Raw genomic sequence first — 20669 nt, 5'->3', positions numbered from 1 at the left:
AGATGTTATCAAAGTTCCAAGAAAGCAGATTTGTAGTGCATTTGCAAACATGAAAACACAAAGTCCAAGACAGGGACTTGAGACCCAGTAAGTCGGCCTCCCAATTCTCTTGAAATCAGTTGCACTCATGTAGGCTGCTTTCTGCCCACCCTCAGCAAACAACGGCACATAGGAAAGATGAAAAACTGCTTTCTCAAGTGGCCCTAATGCGGTGGAGTGGATCAGGCATAAGCACAGTATTTGCATCTGAAGCGGGGTTCAGGGGCAACGCTGAACATCTAGTTCCCAAGGAGAGAAGCAAGGATTGTCCTAAAAGGTTTGCAGCCTAGTCGGAATTCGTAAATTGTTGAGTGTGCAGAAGGACCTAGAGAGGGAGTCCACACGCTGGATTGCACCTCATCCAAACTCAGGAGCCCCAGAAAAGAATGTAGCCCCAGTGAGGAAAAGATGACTCGCTGAAGCAGCTTCCCTCTGGCTGAGAACGAGGGCCTATCCCCAGAGAGCTGCAGTGCTGTTCCTTGTGTCCATGGCGAAGCCTGTTGTGTAGATGGCAACGGGCTCTCTTACCTCTGCTCCTCAAGAGGAACCTCATAGGCTGTCCGCCGCGAAAAAGAAAAAAGGGAAGTGCTCTGTTTGACGCTTAGAGAAGCTTCTCCTCATATAGACTTAGTGGGCTCTTGATCCATCCCAGAGATGGACAGTCACCCTCTAGCACGGCCTGCCTCGCCCCAACTGCCTCCTACACTCCCAGAGGAAAATGGGTCTGAAATACCCGGCTTTCTTCGGGACTGGGTGACAGAGCAGCGGCAGAGAACGGGGAATCAGCACCAAGGACAGCAGAAAGCCTAAGGGTGGGAGACCGCTCCCGGAAGCAGTTTCACCATCAATCTAGGCTTTAGCCCTTTCCAAAGTCTCGGACTGCACCAGTAACAGAAAGGTCAAAAACAACCCTTCTTCCTTTTGGGTGGTGGGAAACTCTAGTGCTCGCCCGGGGTCCTAGTCTTGAATACCAGGAGGACAGTGCCTTACCAAATTCCTCGAGGATCAATCACCCTCCGAAGCCACAGCAGCACCCCACTGTTACCCAGGATAAGGACTCCCACCCAGACAGGACAGAGCAAAAGACGCTAAGTTAGAAGGACTGGGGATGCCATCCTTCATGTTCCTGACGCCCGAGGCGCAATCTGCCCGATGGAGACTCAGTGTAGAGGGTGCTCCGGGACAGGCGGCGCTAGAGTGGCTGGACAAACTTCTGTTCCTGGCCGGTCAGCTCTGGACGCTTCGACCCGTGCAGAAACCACAGACTGTCGTTCCACCCCGCCGGTTCTTACCTTCAAGCCATATGGCGCCCGGGGCCAGAGAAGGCGCCGGTTGCTCGAGGCTTCCAGCTCCCGCCGCATCCACGCACGGCCGCCCCTCCGGCAGCCGTCCGGGGCCGCCGGTCCCCTCCGCGGGTCCCTCGGCTTCCGGCCCCGCCGCGCCGTTCAGATCCCCGGCGGGCAGCCGCTCGGCCGGCTCGGGCCCGCGGGGAGCAGTGGACCGGCCGCGGCGGGGCAGGACGAGGCGGGGCGGGAGGGCGGGAGCGCAGCGCGGGGACCAGGCGGGAAGGCGGGCAGGCGGCGCTGCGCGCAAGAGGCGACCAGCTCCGGCACTGAGGCTGGACAGCTCCGCGGAGTCAGAGCGTTGCGCAGGAGGAGGGGGCGGGGTCACCCTGGCCACGAGGCGCCCGGGAACCCCGCCCCTGGTACAGAGGCCCCACCCACCCAGGGCCCCAGAACTATCTCTGCACTGTGGGGCCTAGGGAAGGAACCTTGAGAGCTGAGACTGAGAATCCATCTCTGGCTTTGAGTAGGGATAGCCTGTGCTCCGGACTGCTCGCCGGTGTCATCCTATACTCTTTAAGTAACACCCTGCCCATCCAAACCTACTCTGGTCTAGCCATCACAACACCAGCGGGTCGATCCCCTCCTTTGAGGAGTCAGGGCCAAGGGCTAGCTGAAGCACTACGTGTGGTACATCAAGTCTTTAAAGGAGAAATAGATTCCGGAAGGATATCCAGAGTCGGTGTACAGACCTCAGGTCTGAAAATCACAGCAGTTCGTTCTGCCGTTGTGCTTTCTGAGGGGAAGACTTGGGCAGAGCAGATCTAAGATGGGAATGATAAAGAAGGCCATGAAAATTCTAGCTCACTCTTCCGTCTGCACTGAGGAGCGGGAGGAAGAGAAATGTGATCTTCTTCAGCCCTATCCAGGGTCATCTCCCACCCAGGGAACCTACACCCCTTTCCATCCTCTTCTTCTCGAATCCAGCTGGTACTTTCTGTCCCTCTGTCCTGCCTTGGCTTCTACATAAGATTCAGAAGTCACAGGGTCCTGTTTGCGTGGGGTCAATCCAGAGTAGAGTCTTCCAAATACTTGTAGCTTAAATAGGTGCTGTGGAGTACCGACAGCTCCGGAGACCTCACAGGAGCTGGCCATTGGCCAATTCAAGTCCCCAAGAAGAAGGCACCACAGAATTCCAAGGGCAGGAGCACAGAGGACGGTCTGCATATAGCCAGCGGTCATGCCACTTAGCCGCAAAGAAGAAACTCCTCCCATTGATCCACACAATTCTGGAAAATTAAGGTTGGAAAGACAGACACTAATATTCAACTAACCCCTGTTTGATTTCAAAGGTGGAATCTGGGACCCAAAGAGGTATGCCCCTCCAAACCTCATGGGTAACCAGCAGTGGAACAGTCCCTATACACGGCACATTTTTCTTAGATGTGGCCAGTTATGGAGGCATTTAAGAAAAGGGGAACTAGCCTCCCCTTCCCCTATTCATTATTCTTGGGGTATGGTCTATTCATGGCTCTCTATAGGCATGGTAGGGAAGTGTTAGAACTACCAGAAACATTAGAATCTTTCACATTTGCTTTTAAGGCACTCACACATTATGGACGTGGTTGAATCCCCACTATTTTCCTATGTGCCCTGGACATGTTCTTCCCAAGAAATAACCTACTTAAACAGGGATTTCGTTCTTCCCAACCCATCGCCTCTATACGTTTTCCACCCAGTCGTGTGTCCTGTGTCTCTATCCCTTGCCAGTTGTAGATGTTGATTAAATTTTTTAATATCTCTGGCTCTAGGTGTTAACATCCGGTCCACATTGGTCCAAGCAATGCTTATTTCTCTGAGATGCAACGAGGATAATAGGTGAATTCTCGATGAGGGAACTATATATTAATAAGCTCTTAAATGGTGAGGTTAGCTTTGCTTGGTTGAGGAGACAAGAAGCAAGGAGCCGGGTGACCTCAACGGACACTACACCTCGGCACTGCATTTTTTACGCACATCATGCATGGCCGAGTGATTTCATGCTGGCTGTGAGTGAGACGGATGGATCTTTTAGTTTTCAATTAGCAAACGCCTTGCTTTTTTAAACAAGCAGTGCAGAAGGCAGATGCTCTGGGTGACGGATGGCAGGGAACATCTGTGGTTAAGCAAAGGCTGCACCAGACTCCCAGCTTCCTGGCTGCCAGAGCCCCCTGGAGGTCATTCAGTGCCTCCCCTACCACCAGAGGGAACTGGACCCAATCCAAGTATGTCAGGTGGGAGCAAGAGACCCTTTAACCTCATGCTTTCTGGAAAAAGAGATACAGTAGTTTTTTTTAACTCCTTAATTGTCTGTTACAGAGCTTGGGAGTTGACATGTTCTACCCTACATATCTCTTAAATCTTTAATTCACTTCTACCTTTGGTGTGTGTGTAGGGAGGGGTATATGCACATATTTGTGTGGGCCTGTGAATATGTGTGCCTATGAATGCCAGAGGTCAACATCAGAAGTCTCCCTCCCCAATCTTTCCCTTATTTTTCAAGACAGTCTTTCATTGTAGGGAAGCTCATCAATTGGACTAGGCTGGCTGGTCGGTGGTCCACCAGCCTCTGCCTCCCCACTGCTGCGATTACAGGCCTGAGCTGTAATCCTGGCACTGACTTTGCTTCTGTGCATCCTGAGGAATCTAGGCTAATGCTCTTCTATCTGCGTTGGAATCACTTTATTGACTGAATTTTCTGTGAAGTCCAAGATCAAGGTTCTGGCAGATTCTGCATTTGGTGTGGGTCTGCTTCTTGGGTCAGGGGCATGCAGCAAAACAACGCACTTGGCCTTCTGTACTCAATTGTGTCTGTCATGGTACAGAAAACCCTTAGAGAGGCACAGTGTTCCTAGTTACTAAAGTTGCTGAGAGAGCCATAGCCCTCCGTGCGGAAACATAGAGATGGTGGGCTAGACTACTCACCCTGAGAGGAAAGAAAGCTCCTCCAGAAGGACAGAGGTTCAGGGCACTGTTTTTTCACCGACCCAGGAGAGCAGTTACCAGAGAGCTTCAACAGCTGTGTGTGAAAGTCACCAGAACAGACCAATTTCCTTAATAGCGGATTCTAATGGGGCTTTGCACATCAGTGGGAAATGGACATTTCTAGATGTTTCTTGCATCCTTCCAATGATAAACAATAAAAGTACAGGTGTGACCCACTTTAAAAACTCCAACTATACAACTCTTCCCCTTTACACAGTTAAACTGGAGTGAAGCAACCCATGGAGTCTATTTGCTTCCCTTGTGGAAAGCAGTTGTCACAGTAGAAGACTTATTTACGCATCCATGCTCACACAGAAATGGTATTTTTTTTGCTTTTCAGGGGGTGGAGAGTCAAATACCTGAAGGTTTCATGTAGATGGAGACTTTGAACTGCTAATCCTCTTGCCTCTACCCCTGATGATCTGGTGTTATAAAATGTCTGTTTCCATACCCATTTTATGTAGGATTGCAATTTGAACCCAGGGCTTCATGCATACTGGACATGAGCACTCTGCAAATTAAGCCACGTCTTGAGTAACATTAACAGTAGCCAAAGGTAGAGACAATATCAACGAGGATAAATAAAATACATGTCCACACATGGAACATTATGCAGGCTTTAAAAGGGGTAATTTCTCATGAATGCACCATGTGAATGAATTATGAAGACATTATGCTGAATAAAGTAAGTCATTCACAAAAGGACAGATATTGTGTGGTCTCAGTTATAGAAGATGCCTAAAGAAGCTAATTCATTCAGATGGTGGACTGGGGCTTGAAAGAGATTGGGGCAGAAGTGAATGGAGAGCTTTAGAAAGGCTCAGGCCTTTCTAAAATAAAATAAAGTAGTTCAAGAGGTAGCTGGTTGTGCTGGCTTCACAAAACTATTATGTACTTCAAGTTAGGGACCTGGACACTTACATAGTAATGTGTAGTCATGTAATGGTGAATTTATAGGACGTTATCTTTTTTGATGCTGTGGGTGGTTTGAATGAGAATGGCTCCCACATGCTCGTATGTTTTAATACTTGTTCCCCAGTTAGTGGAACTGTTTGGGAAGGATTAGGAGGTGTGGCCTCTTTGGAGAAGATGTATTTTCTGGGGTTGGGGGTGGGTTTTGATGTTTCAAAAGTCCTATGCTCCACCTCTGACTCCAGTTTGAGGATCAGAGTAAGCATTGAGCTACTGTGGTAGTGCCATGCATGCACGCCCGCTGCAGTGCCCCACCACCACCACCACCATGATAGTCATGGACTAAACCTCCGAAACTGAAAGTCCCCAATAAACTCTTTGTTCACTAAGCTGCCTTGGTCATGGTGTCTCCTCAGAGCAGTAAAAAATAACAAAGACATATCGTGTGTGTGTGTGTGTGTGTGTGTGTGTGTGTGTGTGTGTGTGTGTGTGTAAGATTTCATGGGCATGTATGTGTATACATTCATATGGAAGTCAGACGACAACTTCTGGTATCATTCTCATGAGCTTTTTACTATTTATTTATTTATTTATTTATTTATTTATTTATTTATTTAGACAGGGTTTATCTGGTCAGCAAGTTCTAGAAATCTGCCTTGTCTCTGCTCCTCAGCTCTGGTATTATAAGTCCATGTGATTGAACCCAACTGTTGTATATGGGTTTGGACATATAGCTCAGGTCCTCATGCTTAGCAAACACTTTACTGACTAAGCCATGCAGGAGTCTCTATGATCAACATGACCAACAGAATAATGATTCCTGGTGGTTCTGCTCAACATGACTAAGTGGCTGATCTTGGTTCAAACTTCTAGTCTGACCCTGAATTTATTTCAGATACATTTAAGCACAGCACAATTCCTTGAAAAGTTTCCTGGTAATAATTAACTCGAGCCTGTGTGCAAGAGCAAAGCTCAAGACCTGACTACGTCCAAACTCTTCGTAAAGTACATGTGACGTCTTCCATAAAGACGTGTTCTACAGATTCACTGGCAGTAGCAAGCTCAGGACAAAGGTCTAGAGGGGCGTCCAGAGTAGTTATGGCCACACTGATAGCACAAAGGTGACCAGGCTATTAATCACATCTGCTCCCAGCCTTCTGGGAAGAAAACAGGTTATACACCTCTTCCTTTAAAGAGACAACCATTGAACGTTTCTGGTTCCCTTAATGTTTGTCTGGATATAAAAGGCTTCAGTCCCTCCCATACCTCCCCCTTTTATCTCTTAAAGGGGAAAGTATAGCTGTGATAGAGGCTGAGGTTGAATGCATTAATGGCATAGCAAGTCTAACGTGGGCAGGCGTATGAGAATTATAAAAACAGTTAACAGAACCAAGGAAAGGGAAAGTCATCTTAACCATGATGGCCATTCAAAGGTCATTTGAGAGATCGTATTTGTCTCTTTATACATATAATTAATCTGGCCTTCAATAGTAAGAGAAAATCTAACACCTTAAAGCAACACATACCACTGAGCTGTTGACAACCAAGATTATGCTTGAGCAACACTCCACAGTAGCTCCGTTTTGTAAGACTGTAGTCCAAACTTTGTCTGTCTCTTGATTAATTTCTGCTAGTACTTTTGCTTAATACTAGTTTTACTAAACCTAAGGGTCATTTTGAAACCTCTTTTTATATTCCAGTAATCATTCCTGGGACCAGTTATTTTTTTAAAAAGCAGTTATGGCTACGGACATAACAGGGAGCAATAGATCAAAGAATCATCACAATATTTGAAGAAAGCTCTCTTAATTCTATTGATTGATTGCAAAGATTTACTGAACAAAATGGTTTTGCTACGGCCTATCCCACATAAACCTTTATAATACACAGGAAGGATAGTATAAGTAGCATTTTCATGCACGCATGCGTGCACGCACACACACAGACAGAGACAGAGACAGACAGGGATAAACAGAGACAGACAGAGACAGAGAGACAGAGAGACAGACAGAGACAGAGAGACAGAGAGATCCATCCCTAAGGCAGTTTTTTATCAGAGGAAATGGAAAGGGTATGACTGGAGGTAGAGCTGCAATAGGGAGGATTATAAGTACATTTAAAGTATAATGTGATTTTAAAAAAAAAAAATTTGACAGGAATATTAGGTAAGCCCTATGAATACAGTTGCAAAATTCTATTCTTTGTCCCTTTTTATTTGTACATAATGAATATGAGTAACTCCTATGTCATATAAATTTCTTTTTAAGAGACTAAGAATAGACAGTTCTCCTCTGATACAAAAGAGATTATTCTTGTGGACTGTTCCATTCCAAACGAAGCCAGAGGTTTTTTCCTAAACCACTGGCAACAGGTAACACTACTCTACATTCAAGATTACAGCTCAAGTAAGCAATATATCAATTCTTCCTATTTTATCTTGATACAACTATAATTTTCCCTACCAGGGCTTTCTATAGCATACTTAATTTTGCTAAAATTTATTATGTTTGGATTTATCAATTAGATTAGTCAAACCAAAATATCCCCCATCCACTGGACTACATGTTGCAAACCATCGTTTGTCCAGACAACTGGTCCCAAAGGATTCAAAACAATCCTTAGCATGGAAAACAACATCATGCTATCTCCTATTACATGTGTACCTTTTATCACTCCTGACAAAAGGCATTTGGATTCTGCATTGATGAACCAAGAATGAACATGCAGCATGGTCAATAAACAAAGCAGCATCATTTTTTGGGTCAGTAGTGTTGGGTCCTTGTTTTCTCCCTACGTCACTGGCTTATTCTCCCTCTTGGAATGTCTCTTCCTGATGGGTTTGCTGTCTGTCTTCAGAAGTTTCGTCTGTTCAGTGGACTCTAGGGTATTCTCCTGGTTGGACGCATCCGAGTAGAAGCTGTCTGGGACTTGATTCATTTTCTGGAAAGATACAAGAAAAACCTCACCACAATGTTAGAAGAACATTGGGCCCTTTTCACTGATTGTTGTTTAGAACTTTGCATTGAACATGGACTTGAGGTTGTGTCTCCCTTAGGGCAAAATGCTTTGGGGTAACAGAAAAAGCATTATCCTTTAAAGGGAAAGATAAAGAACAAAAGTTAACATAGCTAAATATAGCTTAGTATATGGGGATTTAGGTGGGTGTCTGTACTCCATTCTTATTTTTAAAGTTTGCCATTTAAGTATTTGATGGTATCATTCCACAATAGCTTAACCTTGTGGATTATAAGGGATTTCTGTAACATGATTAATATTTCCATAATTGCAAAAGCCCTTTAAGTTCCTGTGCTAATATAATCAGGGCCATTATCAGTTTGTAGTTGGAATGGGAGTCCTAGGAAGAAAATGCATAAAGAGCTACTTGACAAAGTCAAGTTCCACAGGTGACACAACAACGGTATTTTCCTGGAGCTTCCAGGGCCCCATGCCAGGCCTGGGACCATGATCTACAGCTGACTGGTTAAGGAGAAACACTGTGCGTGCACATAGTGCATTGAAAGCTCAGGTCTCTGCACACATGACAACAGAGAAGGCCTCAGACATAGACACACTAGTTCTAAGTGTCAAGCAGATGTGAGAACCATCCACTACTAATTATGCACTAGGAGCTTGGAATTTTGTGTAAAATGTGTCTTGCAATAAGTGATAGACCTTTATGAGCCTCCTATAACATCCTCCCCTGACAGTCTGACCATTTATGTCAGACCAAGTACCAGCACAGAACTAAAGACAAACAAAACCTACTTAATGGACAATAGTCATTAAGGGCAATTTTAATGCAAGGAGACTCTCCTACTAGGCAGAAGGATACTCAGAACTACATGAGAAATGCTAACAGAAAATTCTGAGGGGGAAAGTGTAACTTTGATTTTTTTTCAAATCCTACTTTTAATAATGATTCTTAAACACTTTAACTCCCTTGTAGCCCACCACCCACTAGAGGTAGTGGAAAAGAAAGGATACAGGGGAAGTGGACCTGTTTGGAACATCTCCTTCTGTATCATCTGGAAATCAGCAGTTCGGTTCACAGTTTAGCAGGCAGCAGCAGCTCAATTCACTCACAAACACTTCACAGATACACCAGCATCTAGTTTGGTAGAGTTGGGTTAGCAACAGTGGTGAAACAACCTAGCAGAGACAGCCAGGCCTTGGCTCAAGTCAGCAGGAGGGACCAACAGGAACACCAGGAGAAGTTCTCAGCTGTGCCTCTCTCAGGGAATTGAAGATCAGCACAGAGGTGAGACTCACAAGCGTTGCACAGCTCGCTGTACCAGCAAGCCAAGCTCTGTCTCTGTCACTCCATGGAGTCCTATTTATACCCTCTCAACATCGCATGTCCTCCATGTGTCTTGCCTTAGCATGCGTCTTGCCTCAGCACGTGCGTCCAATCAGCCTGAGTCTGCGTAGTTCCAACAAATGCAGCTCAACTATGCAATGTAAGGCAGACCAATGCATGCATGATGTTAGCAAAGAATCCTTCGTCACGTGTCCTTCATGTGTTTGCTTTAGCAGAACATCCTCTCTCCTGTGTCTGCTTCAGTGAAACGTTCCTTCACGAGTCTGCCTTAGTCTTTCACCTGTGTCCACTTCAGGAAAGCACTCCTTCACGTGTTTGCCCCAGCAAAACGCCATCCAACACAATTGACTCTCCAACGGACCCTTAAGTTTCCACTTCAGGAAAACAATTGGGTTTTCAAATGCAAGCATGAAATAGCACATCTAGCTAATACTGTAACTGAAACACAAACACGACCAATACCTAAGCAGAATAGTTCCAGGCAAGAACTCTCTTGGGGGCTCTGCTTCTTACTACGATTTGTAGACAGTCTGGTTCTCTGGCTGTACCCAAAACAATTTCAGGAGAAAACTTCAAAATAATCTAACTCCTACCAATGGCTCCTTTGGTCTACGCCCTTCCTGCCTCCAAGGGAACTTGAGAAACATGCTATTAGATTCGCATCCCTTCCTCATTGCATTAGCCATAAGAAATATTCTAAAATATGTTTTTGGTTTCCAATTATCCCTATTTTCCTTTTAAAATCCATCTCATGCCTCCTCACCCTGTTATTTTTAAGTTTTGTTATGTTGTACAAATACAATTTTTTGTTTAAAAAAAATGGAATCTGGATGGTGTTTGGACTCTCAGTGCATGAAAGGCCCAAAGTGGGAAAATCTCCACTTCCACAGTAAAGGATAAGATAAAATTCCTTATTTTGCTAATGCGCTCACTCAGCTAATGCCGCAAGCATATCATTGGGCGGATTCCTAATCTGACCAGCCTTCAGCAGGGAAAGCAACAGAGTCTCAGTAATTGACAACTCACTGCACCAAGTCTCTGGAGCAGCCTCCTACCAGCAATGGCCATGGCTGTGTGTGGCTTCCCTCCTAGGCAGGCTCTTTGCTTGTGTTCTCTGGAGACGGAGGTACCAACTGTTCAGTATGTGGCATGTTTCTGTAGGATTGCATTTCCTTTTTATTTTCAAAGCAAGGAAACTCGACTGAAGGAGCCTACTAACTCTTCCTCCCATTTCTGTCTCTATGTCCCGCCTACCCAACTTTCTAGTTACTAGACACCACCCTGAAGGACCTCATCCCAAATGTCACCATCTTTCCATTGCACCCTTGCCATAACCTTGCTCGTAACCCATCTGCAGCATTCCTTTTCCCTCAAGGGAGGCCAGCTCCCATTCCCCATGCATGTCCATCCCTCATGTGCTAGTTTTTACATGAGGACAGTATGCCGATCCTCGGAGCTTCAGGATACCCACTGAGAATGTACAAACTGGGACTCCAAAGTTCCACCATGACTGGAAGACTAATTCTTCCTCAGTCCATTCAATAAACTGCCATCCAAATTTAAATAAACAGCAGAGTCTATTGTTCGAAGAGCCATTTCTGCCTCTAAGTTTGTTTCCATTTTCCTGAGGGTCAAGGGTCTTGACCACTCAGGCTATCCCAAGTCTCTACATCAGGATGTAAAGGAATCAAGAAAAAGTATAATAATGTGGTGTCCTTGAAGAATCATAGTAGGAGCAGGGAGCCCAGCTAAAGGGGTCACCATTGCTTTCAGAGTAGCATTTATGTCCCTGAGACCAAGTATCATTGATATTTTTTAATTACAAAAAAATTGAGGCAATTCCAAAGACTAATTGAAGGATCTGCATGTCCTAGTTACCATTGTTTCTGTACTAGAAACCAGACCTATTTTATTTTTTCCCCATGAAGGGGCCATTGATAAATCTATACTGGGTCATTCCTGATATGAAGAAAAGACCAAGCACTGAGTGCTAGGGTAGCCATGGCGCTCATGCAGCAGGGAAGTCCCGCCCTCCACTCCTGGAAACTCAGCTGTTGCACATCAGATATGGCTCAGGCATGTCTGGCAAGATTCCAGGCAGCTGAAAGGGCTTCTGGATGGCAGGGCTCTGAATTAAAGTCAGACCACGTGGGAGGGAAAGCCCTAGGTCAGTTATCATGGGTAAGGTGGACCAGTCTTGAAGTTTACTCTGCCCACTCGGTCAAGACCTGCCAAAGTGCAGACAGTGGAGACATTTTTATGAGCCTCCTGAGAGGGTTCAAGCATACATTACTATAGTCCAGCTTAGAAAATAATGGATAGGGATTCTACCCTTTTTTTTCATGGGCTCTTTTTACATTAGCCCCTATGTGCTTCCAACAATCAACATCTACAGTTTATGTTCAGGAAAACAAGATTAAATTTTCCAGTCACCTGTACAAAGTTACAGAGCCGCTACTCTGAATGTTTTGCTCCTCTGGATCTTAACATCTCAATAGTTGTATAAAATGCTTTGCCTCAGCAGACTGAGAAAAGTCCATGCACTTCCATTCTCTCATCAAATCCTACCCTCTGCTTCCTTCCTTCTTTTCTCTTTCTTTCTTTTTTGAGGTGTCTCGTTTTGTTTTGGTTGGTTGGTTTGGTTTGGTTATTGGTTTTTCCAAACCTGGTTTCTCTGTGTAGCCCCGGCTGTCTCAGAGCTAACTCTGTAGACCAGGCTGACCTCGTACTCAGAGATCTGCCTGCTTCTGCCTCCGGAGTGCTGGGATTAAAGGCAAACACCATCACTATCTAGCCCTACTCTCTGCTTCTATTTAAAGAAACACTTTCTTACCTTTTCCCAAGGCTGAGCCCCACACATTGGATACCAGTTATGGAGGTCTCTGCCGCTCACCACCATGGTCAGCAGAGTATCAATCCATGGGAGGCAAGAAGGTAGTTCAGTTCAATGTGACGCAGTAGCAAGTGTTGTCTCAGATTTCAAGTTTGACCACCCCAAGCAGATTATTTGGGGCATATTTAAGCACAGTGCAATTTGGTGAAAAGGTTCCTGGTGATAATTAACTCAGTCCTATGCGCACAGCAAAGTTTAAGACATGACTACACTGAAACTAAATGTCATGGGACATCTTCCGTACTGATGGGCTCTATAGAGTGGCTGAGAAAAACAAGTTCATGGTAATGGATCTGGGAAAGGATCTGGTGTGGTCTCTGCCATACAGAAAATGCAAAGGTTACCAAACTAATCAGGTCTGCTCTCAGCCTTCTGGTAGGAAAATAGGTTATAGATCTCTCCCTTTGAAGAGACAACCTTCTGTGTTTAATATTCCTGTTTCCCCCCAGTGTTCATTTGTGTTCCAAAGAAACTTCATCTTCCCACAAAGCCATTTTCTATCCTTCTTTTTTTAACAAACAAGGTCTGTCTGTATATATCTGGGTAGTTTGAACTCACTATATACACCCCTGTGTATATAGTGAAATTAAGGCTAGCCTTAAATTCACAGATATCTGCCTGTTGCTGCCCCCTCCCCCACAAGAGCTGGGATTCAAAGTGTGTGCCTCCATGCCTGACCTTTCTCTGCATTTTGCCACAATTAAAAATACACACATTCTGTTCTAGTGCTCACTACAGTTGCCAATATGTGTAAAAAAAAAAACAAAACAAAATCAAATACCTTGCTAAGTAGAATCAAAAAAATCTCTGCTGTGTTCAGGGTAGTGCAAAGCCCTGAGGTTCTCCATTCTGCCCCCAGAGCTTAAGTTCTTCACTCCCCTGGGAATCTGTGCTCTTCTTATCTTCCTCTTAATGTTAACAGTGAACTTGGGGGGATGCCGCAGTGTACCCTATAAAAGGTCTTCCCTTCCAGAAGGCAAGATCAGGCAAGAACAGGACAGTTTTCACAATGGCTTGCAAATACAAGTCTCCATTAACTACTCATTTTCTGAATGGAGTCGTGCAGCTCAGAGACAGCTCTCTGCTGTGAAGAAAGGTTCCATCCCAGCTTGATTTATTGAGGCTGAGCAGATCAGGAACAGGGGTGCTTTCAGTCTATAAAGTAACCAGCAACCAATAGGATTCTGCCCCTCCAACCTGTTCACTGATGTGCAGTGCCATTTTTGAGGACCACACATCCAACTGCTTATCCCAACAGTTGGGATGCAATCGGGGACCACAGATGCGGGAAGCAGTCCCACAGTTTGAGCAATTTGAGCAGAAATGAGTTTCACTGAAAATATCATTGTCGCTTGCCAAGTCACAGGGGAGATTAGAGAACCTGGTTTGCAAAGCAGACAGTAACAAAATGCTTAGACACTTATTTCCAGCAAAATCGCATCTGAGCAGTACCCAGCAAGAAGTCAGCTATTGTAGCTAAATGAAGGCACCAGATGGCATGTCCACGATTGCTGGCACTGGAGGCTGGCATCCTCCAGGCACTGTGTTCTTCTAGTACACTAAAAGTTGTCTCTGCTACATAGGTAATTGATGCTCTACTCTCTGTAGTTCTTAGGTTCATGAACTCCTCAGCAGCAGTGTGGAGTAGCTGCTGGTTACTGGCTGAGCTGGGCCATGAGCATCTTTCAGTGGCATGAGGGTTCTGCTTTCTGCCAAGAGCCACATGCCATGTATTCCCAGCATAGGAATGGGACAAAGGTACCACAGTAGCAAACCACATACCCCCATCCAAAGTGTAGTGGGGGAACCAGAGTCGTGCTCATTCTACCTTATTAACAGAAACCAATCACCCAGTCTGCCACGCCTACTGCAGCCACTTTCATCCAGTGCAGCATCCTCCTGTATTCAGATCATCACAGTCTTTCGACTACTTTCTGCCTCCAGCTCGCTGGATAAGAATGCTGGTTCTAAAACATAAATCTGATTGCATCACCCACTTAATACCCTTCAGAGGCATTCCTGTTGCCACTGAGATAAATTCTAATCTTACTGAAGTAAATTAAAAGCTCACCTCGCCTATCGTCAGCTTCTCACCAGTCCTTTTCCCTCTGAGGGGGATGAATACATGAATGAGAGAATGAGATTCTGAAAGGCAAGCAGAGAGGATCTATGCTAGAATTCCCCTAAGGTCAGTAATTGGGTTGACGGCAACAACAGAACCCGGGAGACTAAGAAAAATATACGTAATCAGGGTCCTAATTCTGTATCTACTAGATCGGAATATAAATGGTAGAAGTTAAGGCTCCCCATTTACATAGCCATCCAGGGGTTCTAAGCTCCAGCCCAGGGATACACAGAAAACACATTGACCTATTGCCCCTTGGCTTACATGTGTGGGAGCTTAGGCTAAGCAGGTTAAGTACTGAAGGTACATGTATCACAGCTGTTATAATGAAACAAAAGCTCAAGCAAAGTCATTTTGACATGTTTAGAGCTATTTATACTCCTTATTGTGCCATGTGGTGATTCGGCATAATGGTGAGTAAGTCCATCAGAGGGAGGTCTGTTATTATTGTTATAGAAACCAAGTATTAGGGGAGGAAGGTCAGCTCGGAGGAAAGGGAAGGATTAGGTGCTGCCCTGAAACCCCTCAGAGGCCTCCAGGTTTGCCACCTGCATTCTCACAGATCTGAAGTCTGAGGCATCTGCTGTGGAGTTGAGCCCAGTGGGAACTGCATGGCAGGCTGCACTTCAAGGCAAGCCCTCAAACAATAAAGGGAAATGACTGACACCTTCTGACCCCTTCTTTTAAAGACTGGGCAGGAATGATGGAAGAAGAGAAGGCAATCATTGTGGGCATCAAGTCCTTCCATGCAAAGAATAAACTGGGGCATGGGGATTTAATGGGAATCCCATCCTATGCCTATGTTCAGCAGAAGCATCTCCCTGGTTTGATGGAATGGACCACTGTTCTCTGAACTCAAGCTCCTGGTCCATCTGCTCCCATCACTTGAAATTCGGTCACCTTGCATGATGGTCCATTTTCATTGTCAGTGTGATTGGACTAAAAAACATCTAGGGTGCACCTTAATGACGTACATCTTTGGATGTGTCTGGGAGGGCATCTCCAGAGAGGAAGAATATCCATCCTGAACTGGGCAACACCATCCGGTAGCCTGGAGTCTCAGATGGAAATGGAAAAGAGGCGAGTCAGTTGAGCACTCCGCTTTTTTCTGCTCTCCGACCTGGCCAGATGTGGTCAAGCTCCTTCAAACACTGCCTCAAGCCACTCCCACCACCATACCTTCCCTGACATGGTGGATTGTATCCCCTTAAACGGTGAACCAGAAAAAGTTCTCCTCCATTAACACATGTCTTGGTGGGCTTTAAGTTACCATGACAAGCAAGATAACCCCATACCCACATATCCGATATCTAACAGTCTAAGACACGATACACAGCCAAATCCCAGAAGGCCTTTCCTCATCTCCCTCATCCGAATCTTAATAGAAGATGTGTATCACTTCAGGACATCGATTGTATCACCACGCGTCTACCTGTCTTTCTGTCCTGGCTAAGAAAATGGATTCTCTGTTTCCTTTTGCCCCAGTTGCCCACACAGAACCTGTCGCCAGATAGATTCTCAACAAATATTTATTTAAAGGAAACTCCCCAACTAGTAATCCATTTGGCTTAATGAGCAAACATCTCTGAGGATTTATGGACTGTAGTTTCACACTCCATGGTTTACTTCCCTGAGCTTGCTTTCCAACATCCTACTTGAAAGGCTCTAGGGGTATGGACCTCCTGACAGGGAGTGGGGTTGGAAAGTTAGCCATGGAGATCTTGCAGTTCAATATCTGGAGAGAGTAGGTCCATCTACACATGCTTTGAAAGGCAGATTAGTGTTGCTAGACATCCTAGGAAAGAAGAGGCAAACGCCAGAAAATCAGAGAAGGCTGCAAAAAGGCACAACTGATGAGATCAAAGATAGTTGGCTCTTGTCCTGTGATGCGTCTCACTCTCGGCATTATTACTTCATGCCCATCAAGAATTAGAATGGAAAGACGTCATCCTGCCCTTCACCTTAGCCCAAGTTCAACTCTTGGCCTATTTGGGCTAAGAAGGGAAAGCATAGAAGACTAGTAGTCAGTACTCAGAGCTCCTCATCTGTGTTCAGGCTTCCCCTCAGAGCTGGAGAGCTGGTGTTTTCTACAACAGGAGTCTGTGCTTCCATAGGCAGTCTCATGGGCATGACCTGGCTTTGTGTTGTGGAACATATTACCTGAGGGAATGTCACCTTCCTGTACTGTGAGATGAGGGCAGTTATTTATTCTTGAAAGTCATGGTGGGGACTGTACATGATTGTGCGGTGGAAGTCCTTGAGAAAGAACGTCTATGCTGAAGTGCCCTGAGCTAAAGTTTGCTGGGTTTATTTACCATCTCAAGTGGGTGGCATAGCAGGAAGTGTGGAGCACACCTATCTACTTCCACGGGTATCACATTCTCAGGAGGGACAGGCGAGGCTTCCCCAGTTAAGGAGGAAGCCATTCTTACAGCATCCCACAGACCTTCCCTAGAGAATTACGCCTTCCCACCAAGCTTCCTACATTCCTTTGCCACTTAGGCCGAAACCTCAGAACTCTCTAGGCTCCCTGAGCACTTCTAAATCCTTAATTACCTCAGTGCAGAATTATCTGCTGAAATCTATAATTCTTTGACAGTTCAGGGCCAATTGCCATTCTGCTCTGTCAGATAGCAATAAAGAACAGCAGCTGCAGTGTGCGGGTCTTGCTAGGAGGACTCTCCACCCCATGTTAGATGTCAGGGTGAGATCAATTCTGAGCACGGCTGCTGCTGTGAGGACTGAGAGGCTCTGTGGGGCTCTGTGGGACTCTGTGAGGTTCTCAGGGGGTCAGTTCTAGTGGACAGTCTTGTCTAGCTCGGATCCTCGCTTTCACCAACCTGTACTATTACAATTGTGTCCTCAATTGCCCCTCAGATCCAATTGTCTCCAGCCTCTGGAGAAGGCCACACAAATGCACAGGACCTGGCTGTTGGTCTCCCTGTGATATGTACTCCTCCTCATTTGCTCTTGGGCAAGGTACCTAAGCTGCCAACGCACGCCTCTACCCCATCTTCACCCACATCTTTCACCATTTTTAACCTCTCCTTTTTCTCCATAGCAATGCCCATCTATGCTGCAGCCCCACCATTCTGTTTTAGCCTGTCCCTCCTTCCTCATCCTCTGAAGGAGCTCTAGAATATTCCTCTCCAGCAAGTCCAAGTTCAGGGTGTGGGGAATCTTCAAAATCTCTTAAAACCTCTCACGCTTCATATTATATTGAAATTATTACAAAGGGTGTTTTTCTTTCTAATTAGAAGGGATGTCTCACTGTGTATTCCTGGCTGGCCTAGAACTCAATCCCCCTGACCCATCTCCTGAAAGTAAGCATTAGAGGTGTGCAACTCCATAGCCAGCTCTGAAAAGAATTTTCTTCTCCATCTTCAGCATCTTAATGTCTAGCATGTAGCTGCAGAAGATACTTATGAACATTGAGCTGAATTTATCTGCCCCATCAAATGGCAAGGGAGTCTCACTGTCACTAGCCCCAGAAAGCTACGTTATTCCTTCTACATGCTACCTACACATCTGTAGTAATCTTTCTTACTAAGTTCCTTCCATATAATCTCATTACACTCTGCTGTCTGTTTCCTGCTGGGGAATCTGACAGGTAGAACAGAAAGCTCAAAGTGGAACAAGGGCTTCTATCAAGGAGGAGTTGGTGAGCCTAGTCAGAAGTATGAGTGAGAACCAAGGTCAAGATCTCACACAACCAAACAAGATTAGAGACGTTGGAACACTCAACAGTATAAAAAGCAGATCACAGGTCATCCAAGCATACAATTTGAAGATGAAAGTAGATTTGGTTTGATTGATTGATTGATCGATTGATTGATTATTGATTGATTGATTTTGGCTAATTCTGCTTCTTACTGCGGCAGAATCTTCCATTATAATTACCTTTGGTGGGTTTCACTACCCAGACCTCCAGTGCTTGTTAATGCAGAGTGTCTCTCTTCCTCCTCCTTGGCAGTACCATGTGGCCTGGGATGAGCAAATGGATGCTTACATTTCTACTTTGCCCCTGGAGCCAATGACCCTACAGTGAAGAGCCTTAGGGACACCACACAGTATGTTTGGGGTACCCTGTAGGTTACGGTGACATTTTAAACAGACTGTCTCATCTGTGTCTACTTCTCTCATAACAGCCTTGGTGCCTGAACATCTTCATGCCCCGATCTCTGTTCTGAGAGTCACTCTACCTTTCTATTGAATTGCTTCACCTATTCAAACTCTGTGGCCCATAAGCAATGACCAGATCCTCCAAAAAGGAATCCTTGGAAGGGTACTTTATGGGCCAGACTGAAGTCATACTTAGAGGGACCATAGATCCAACACCACACCAAGTTAATCTAAAGCCTAGGACACTTCAGTCCTTTGATTTATGTGAGGAGACTCCTCCCAGCTTACTTTACCCAGCTGCATCCATGTCTTGAGCCCATCTGTGTCACCTGGTAGGAACCATCTTCTCTCTCAGTACACAGGGACTTTGCACAAATTAGAAGGCCCTATAAAAGTGTAAAGGCATTGAAATTTGCTCTGAGCACTGCTCAAAGATCAAACCTTGCCCATCTGGACTGGCAAACAACCTAGTTCAGATGCATAGCTATAAGACAGTCTAAGTAATGGCCCAGGGGTATTAATACTCTGGAAAATCTCTTCCTACACTGTGAAATGTAAAGTTTGGGAAGATGGTATCCAACAGCATCCAGCCTTTGCATCTAGACAACTAAATACAGTCAGAGAGTGCACTTGACCTCAGATGACTAATGCACTAACACTGCTTACTCCTTTCTTTCTCATATGAAGAGATGCCTTGGTCAAGGTTCTATGGCAATGAAGAGACATCATGGTCATGGCAACTCTTATAAAGGAAAACATTTACCTGTGTCCGGCTTACAGTTTTGGAGATTTAGTCCGTTATCAGCATGGTGGGAAGCATGGCAGTGCACAGGAAGACATGGTTCTGGAGAGGATCTTAGATTTCTACATCTGGATCTGTGGGCAGCATAGAGAGAGAGAACCACTGGGCCTAGCCTACCCCCCAGTGGTATACCTCCTCCAACAAGAACACATCTACTCCAAGAAGGCCACATCTTCTAATCTTTCTACGTAGTGTCACTCCCTGATGACTATGCATTCAAATATCTGAGCCTATGGGGGCCATTCTTAGTCAACCATGACAGGAGGAGTACTGGACTCCTGTTTTCACTCCATCATTTTCAAGACCATCTGTGGTTGACTTAGGATGGAGGAACTGTTTGGATGCCTCTCTCTCCTGGAGCCTCCAGTCTGGGCAGATGTTTGGGCAGGCCATGCTGACTTCACTGAGAAACCCCTCTTCTCATTATTGGACAGTTAATTTGTGAGGTGGTCTGATTTAAAAGTTTTTCTCATTGGAGACAATTATGATCAAACTGGAAATCGAAATTGGAAATATGAGATTCTATAGATAGGATTGTGTTATTGGGGGGTTGGAACAGAAATTAATTCAGAAGGAAGCCAGGACAAATCCAGGACCAGGAACAACCATGAGTAAGTGACATTTTCAGAGCAATCTAAAATTATAAATGATGAAGAGATGAGAGTAGAACAGGAGAATTGTTCCATGGCTTGAGAAATAGATAAATACCAAGGGGCAGATGTATAGAGTGGAGAGCACACCAGTGAACAGCTAGAGTTGGTTGGACTTGCTCTAGCTTTCTTATGAGGCTAGGTTGGAACCCTTCCTGGCATCCTTAAGGCCTGGTCCTGTGGTTTGGTTTTCTATTTATTAATGCTGTGTCCTTTGTCTCAGTCATTTGACCCTTCCCTTACACTTACTTGGTGTGACCTAAGAAAGCCTCCAGTCCTTCTTTCAAAAGAGCCTAACATCCCCATAATCCTAGTTCTGGTACCCTGATACCTAGTTCTAAACAGCAGTTTCCTTCCTTCTCCCCAGGACCCAAGACCTCAGTGAGGTAAATCAGACAGGAGAGTGTTAACACTCAAGGGAAATATTCAATGGTTCATTAAATTATACAGAAAGAACCCTAAGTCAGAGTCAGGGGAAGGCCACTGATAGCTGCTTCCCTG

General features: G+C 45.3%; 1 protein-coding gene across 2 annotated transcripts in view; it reads right to left on the bottom strand.

The window, feature by feature from the left end:
- Drd2 (dopamine receptor D2) overlaps window positions 1-1643 on the bottom strand; it is a 64736-nt gene extending 63093 nt beyond the window's left edge. Inside the window, exon 1 of one of the 2 annotated variants that reach the window (XM_032910458.1) lies at window positions 1332-1643. The gene's annotated coding sequence lies outside the window, so the exon portion shown is untranslated. The remainder of the gene's footprint in view (window positions 1-1331) is intronic. The other variant, XM_032910459.1, reaches the window with a different exon arrangement.
- Window positions 1644-20669: the final 19026 nt, after the last annotated feature.

Source organism: Rattus rattus, chromosome 8, assembly GCF_011064425.1.
Source record: "Rattus rattus isolate New Zealand chromosome 8, Rrattus_CSIRO_v1, whole genome shotgun sequence".
Taxonomy (NCBI): Eukaryota; Metazoa; Chordata; class Mammalia; order Rodentia; family Muridae; genus Rattus; species Rattus rattus.
The sequence above is the reverse complement of the archived record's forward strand: the minus strand, read 5'-3'. Positions and strand labels throughout refer to the sequence as shown.